This window comes from Rhamphochromis longiceps, linkage group LG22, assembly GCF_057381845.1.
Source record: "Rhamphochromis longiceps isolate RC_006_pf linkage group LG22, R_longiceps_female_GT1.1, whole genome shotgun sequence".
NCBI lineage: Eukaryota > Metazoa > Chordata > Actinopteri > Cichliformes > Cichlidae > Rhamphochromis > Rhamphochromis longiceps.
Genome location: NC_140577.1, coordinates 25,886,387 through 25,892,386, shown reverse-complemented (window position 1 = coordinate 25,892,386; position 6,000 = coordinate 25,886,387).

Genomic DNA, 6,000 nt, shown 5'->3' with positions numbered 1-6,000 from the left:
CCTTTGTGATTCCTCTGGTATTCATTGAACCTCTGTTAAGTTTATGACAGGCACAGATTTGAGTATTGTGGATGAAACAAACTGTTAAGGATCAGTTTATTCTCACCTAAAAACCTGGACCTGAACCTATAACATATGAACGAAAGTACTGGGCCATTTACAGCTACACTTATTCATAAAGCACTTTATAACAGCCACAGCGACACAGTACTGCACACTGAAGCTGAATAATAAAAATGCATAACATACAAATAGCCAGTTAAAAAGGTAAGATAACTAAGAGAAAAACGGAGTCTTGCTGGGGTAGAAAGCCGAAGAATAAAAGTGGGTTGTAAGACATGTTATAAAATTTGGCAGTGAAGGGGTTTCTCTAATGTACAAGGGCAAGTTATTCCATAATTTAGGAGCAACAACAGAGAACTCCCTGCTCTCTCTGAGCTTCTTCTTGGATCTCAATACTTCCAGAAGCAGCTGGTCAGCTGACCTCTGCTCTCTTTTGCAAGTTCCTTCTAAGAGTTGTGCAGCAGCATTCTGAATCAGTTGCAGATGTGAGAGTAATGACGGACTGACTCCCACATAAAATGAATTATAATAATCCAAATGCAATGAAATAACTTCAGTAATAATAGGTTTAAAATATACTTCGGGGGTGCAAAGTTTTTGTGCTGTTGTTAATAAAAGAGATTTGGAATGTTTGTGACTTTACACACTTGAGCCTCAGCATGCAGTGACCCACTTACGTGGTCTGAGACATCATGGCTTAGCTGCTGTGTCCTAAATGGTTCCACTTTGCAATAACAGCACTTACAGGTGTTCCCAGAACATTTAGGACGGACGAAACTGAACCGACTTGTTGCAACAGCAGCATCTTGTTATAGTGCTACACTTAAATTCAGTTAGCTCTTTGGAACAAGCTATTCTTTCACAAATGTCTGTAAAGGCAGACTGGAGGTGTTGGATTTTATGCACCTGTGATCATGGGACCGAGGCTGTGTTAACGTTTGAACACTTCTCTGCATATATGTGTATCCTGTATACGGTTATCCAGCAGTTATTTATGATAAGATAAGATAAGATAAGATAAGATAAGATAAGATAACCTTTATTAGTCCCACACGTGGGAAATTTGTTTTGTCACAGCAGGAAGTGGACAGTGCAAAAGTTATGACGCAAAAATTAGAATACAATAAGAATAAATACAGTACACAGCTGTACAGAATAGAATAAAATAATATACTATATACAGTAGAATAAAATAGAATAAAAAATATACAATAAGATAAAAATAGAATACGAATGCTATATACAACTGAGTAAAAATACAACGATGCCAGAAAAGATTATTGCACTTAGTGTTATTGCACATGTGTGGATGTGTGTGTTTGTTCAGTTAAAGTCTTATACTTACATGGATTCTTAATCAAAGCTTAACCAGCTGTACAATGATGTCACGAGGTGTTTACGCAAAAGAAAATGAAACTATATATACTTTTTAAAAATTTGAAATGTACAGTGAAGCATAGAAAGTGCTTAATCATGGACATCGGGTCAGTTGGAGGCGCAGTCGAAAGATTGCAGCGGTCCCAGATCAGATGTACACACTGGAACTCTTTCCCATGTTGCTTGTCTGTGTTTATTGTGTTATGGTGTGTTGATATCTGTGCATTCCTGTATTATCCTTTTGTGTTACACATTTCGATGTTTTTTTCCTCGCTACCTAGCCTGACCTGTCTCCCCAATGTGATGTTTGTGTATTGTATGTACGGTCGGCAAGGTCTCGGTTGTGGGCAAAAGACCTGCAACTGACAAATAAAGGCCATCTCATCTCATCTCATCTCATCTCATATGCTGAAAGGGACTGATTCTCCTCATTTTCACCGACATATTCTCTTGAGCAGCTTTTGATTATTCACAGATCAAAATAGTCCTAGTTTATCTCACATTGGGCATAGCTGTGTCCACTCAGTTAAAAGCAATTTTAGCACCTCTGCTTTTAAGACAGTTGGTTGCTCCTTACATAGAGGTTTAAAAAACAGGTGGATCTTCTGTGTCCTCTGTACGACATCATACAGGTCCAAGAGTAGAAAAAAAAATGATGAAATTAGGGTTTAGAGCAGTCTGCAGCCTTATCATTTTGTGCTGGCCTCATTTTACTGCTGGAGTTGTTCCATATGGACATATTTACTCTGTAAAACTTAAAATTTAAACACTAAAGCTGATGTGACAATTTTTTGTGTATTTTTCAAACTCTGGTGTAGTGTCTGCAAACCTCCAGTAGGTGGTGCAGTGAACCCTTCACAGCTGTTCAGAATCAATTGTCTGATCCTTCGGAGCTCCATTGAGTTAAAGAGTTAAAGCATCTTGTTATGTGATTAATTTAATTTGAATTTACTTAGAAAATGAAAGTATTAATTTAAATATCTGATAATGATCTGTTGGCTCTGAATGCTGCTCATGAAAGACCGATGAATAGAATAGAATGAAAACATTAAAGTTCCTTTAGAAGGAGAAAAAAAAATACAGTTTAAGAGGTGCCTACACAGGGAATGTTATGTAATAACACAGGTATGTACAAGTTATATACAAATTATATATGCCATATAAGGGAGCAGGTGCAATATAACGAGCAAGTGATCAGTGGTAGTGCACATTGCGTAAGAGGTATGACTAGAGGTAGGAAGGAAAATTTTTGGAGATATTTGCAAATTAGACACTGTGTGACGTCGAAGTTCAGAAGGGGACATGAAAATCTTGTTCAAAATTTTATAAATATGCCTCAGGAGCGCCACACAGCATCATGTTTTTATAGGTTGGTAAATGATAATAGATGGGGAATGTTCGAATATTAAAACTTTGAGGCAGAAAGATTTAAATGCACCAATTCCAAACAAAAAATGGATGGAGATTTTGGCGGAAAATGGGATTTATGCTAAGGAGGCGAGGAGCAAATGCATACAATCTAAAATTTTGCATAGATATTATCATACTCCAACAAGATTACACCGTATGAAGCTTATGCCTGACAATCTCTGTTGGAAATGCAAAAGTTGAGGCCAGGGACTTTCCTACATTGTTTTTGGGAATGTTCCCTTATAGCTCCTTTTTGGAAGGAAGTCATCACACTTTTAAAAGGTTGGTCAGGATTAGAAATGCCCTTAACTCCTGAATTGTGTTTGTTAGGAGACCGTTCTCATATTCCAAGAATTTATAATAATATTTTCACGGTTGTTATGGTTGGACTAGTAACCGCATCAAGGATTATCCTTCGGCACTGGAAGACTACAGTACGTCCTGAGCTAAAAGACTGGATCAGAGCAATGGCAGAGACTGCTTCCTATGAGTCCATGCTGAATAAACTTAAAAATGATACAGAAGACAAAGATAAACATTGGGACTACTTTTGGAGCTATCTGAAGCAAACAGAAAATCATGACCCTAATATCATAATCTCAATGATTATTAACTGTGACCACCAGTCCAAATACGTTGTTAATAATGTTACTTTACCATCATTTTTATTTGCCCGTTTCTGTGTTTCTTCTCTTGGAACCCGCTGTTAGTTTCTCTTTCCTTTCTCTTAGATTTTTAAGGGGACGGGGGACGGGTGCACACCAGCAGTTTTCTTGTGTTTTTTGTTTGTTTGTTTGTTTGTTGTTTTTTCTTTCTTTCCCTATTACACAGGTTTAAGTATACGTTTCCAAAAAAACTACAAAATCAATAAAAACTTTAATGTCAAAAAAAAGAAGAAGTACCTGACTCCGTGGTATAATTCTCAAACACGTAGCCTAGAGCAGATGACTCGTAATCTGGAGAGGAAATGGTGTGTCACAAATTTAGAGGATCATCATTTAGCCTGGAGAAATAGTTTGCTGCTTTATAAGAAAGCCCTCCGCAAAGCCAGAACATCTTACTATTCATCACTGATTGAAGAAAATAAGAACAACCCCAGGTTTCTCTTCAGCACTGTAGCCAGGCTGACAAAAAGTCAGAGCTCTTTTGAGCCAACAATCCCTTTAACGTTAACTAGTAATGACTTCATGAACTTCTTCACAAATAAAATTTTTATCATTAGAGAAAAAAATTACCAATAATCATTCCACAGATGTAATATTATCTACAGCTACTCTTAGTACCACTGATATTCACTTAGAGTCTTTTTCTCCAATCGATCTTTCTGAGTTAACTTCAGTAATTACTTCCTCCAAACCATCAACGTGTCTTTTAGACCCCATTCCTACAAAACTGCTCAAAGAAGTCCTGCCATTAATTAATGCTTCAATCTTAAATATGATCAACCTATCTCTAATAATTGGCTATGTACCACAGGCCTTCAAGCTGGCTGTAGTTAAACCTTTACTCAAAAAGCATCTCTAGACCCAGCAGTCTTAGCTACAGTGGGGCAAAAAAGTATTTAGTCAGCCACCGATTGTGCAAGTTCCCCCACTTAAAATGATGACAGAGGTCAGTAATTTGCACCAGAGGTACACTTCAACTGTGAGAGACAGAATGTGAAAAAAAAATCCATGAATCCACATGGTAGGATTTGTAAAGAATTTATTCGTAAACCAGGGTGGAAAATAAGTATTTGGTCAATAACAAAAATACAACTCAATACTTTGTAACATAACCTTTGTTGGCAATAACAGAGGTCAAACGTTTACTATAGGTCTTTACCAGGTTTGCACACACAGTAGCTGGTATTTTGGCCCATTCCTCCATGCAGATCTTCTCGAGAGCAGTGATGTTTTGGGGCTGTCGCCGAGCAACACGGACTTTCAACTCCCGCCACAGATTTTCTATGGGGTTGAGGTCTGGAGACTGGCTAGGCCACTCCAGGACTTTCAAATGCTTCTTACGGAGCCACTCCTTTGTTGCCCGGGCGGTGTGTTTTGGATCATTGTCATGTTGGAAGACCCAGCCTCGTTTCATCTTCAAAGTTCTCACTGATGGAAGGAGGTTTTGGCTCAAAATCTCACGATACATGGCCCCATTCATTCTGTCCTTAACACGGATCAGTCGTCCTGTCCCCTTGGCAGAAAAACAGCCCCATAGCATGATGTTTCCACCCCCATGCTTCACAGTAGGTATGGTGTTCTTGGGATGCAACTCAGTATTCTTCTTCCTCCAAACACGACGAGTTGAGTTTATACCAAAAAGTTCTACTTTGGTTTCATCTGACCACATGACATTCTCCCAATCCTCTGCTGTATCATCCATGTGCTCTCTGGCAAACTTCAGACGGGCCTGGACATGCACTGGCTTCAGCAGCGGAACACGTCTGGCACTGCGGGATTTGATTCCCTGCCGTTGTAGTGTGTTACTGATGGTGACCTTTGTTACTTTGGTCCCAGCTCTCTGCAGGTCATTCACCAGGTCCCCCCATGTGGTTCTGGGATCTTTGCTCACCGTTCTCATGATCATTTTGACCCCACGGGATGAGATCTTGCGTGGAGCCCCAGATCGAGGGAGATTATCAGTGGTCTTGTATGTCTTCCATTTTCTGATGATTGCTCCCACAGTTGATTTTTTCACACCAAGCTGCTTGCCTATTGTAGATTCACTCTTCCCAGTCTGGTGCAGGTCTACAATACTTTTCCTGGTGTCCTTCGAAAGCTCTTTGGTCTTGGCCATGGCGGAGTTTGGAGTCTGACTGTTTGAGGCTGTGGACAGGTGTCTTTTATACAGATGATGAGTTCAAACAGGTGCCATTCATACAGGTAACGAGTGGGGGACAGAAAATCTTCTTACAGGTCTGTGAGAGCCAGAGATTTTCCTTGTTTGAGGTGACCAAATACTTATTTTCCACCCTGATTTACGAATAAATTCTTTACAAATCCTACCATGTGAATTCATGGATTTTTTTTTCACATTCTGTCTCTAACAGTTGAAGTGTACCTCTGGTGCAAATTACTGACCTCTGTCATCATTTTAAGTGGGGGAACTTGCACAATCGGTGGCTGACTAAATACTTTTTTGCCCCACTGTAATTATAGGCCAATC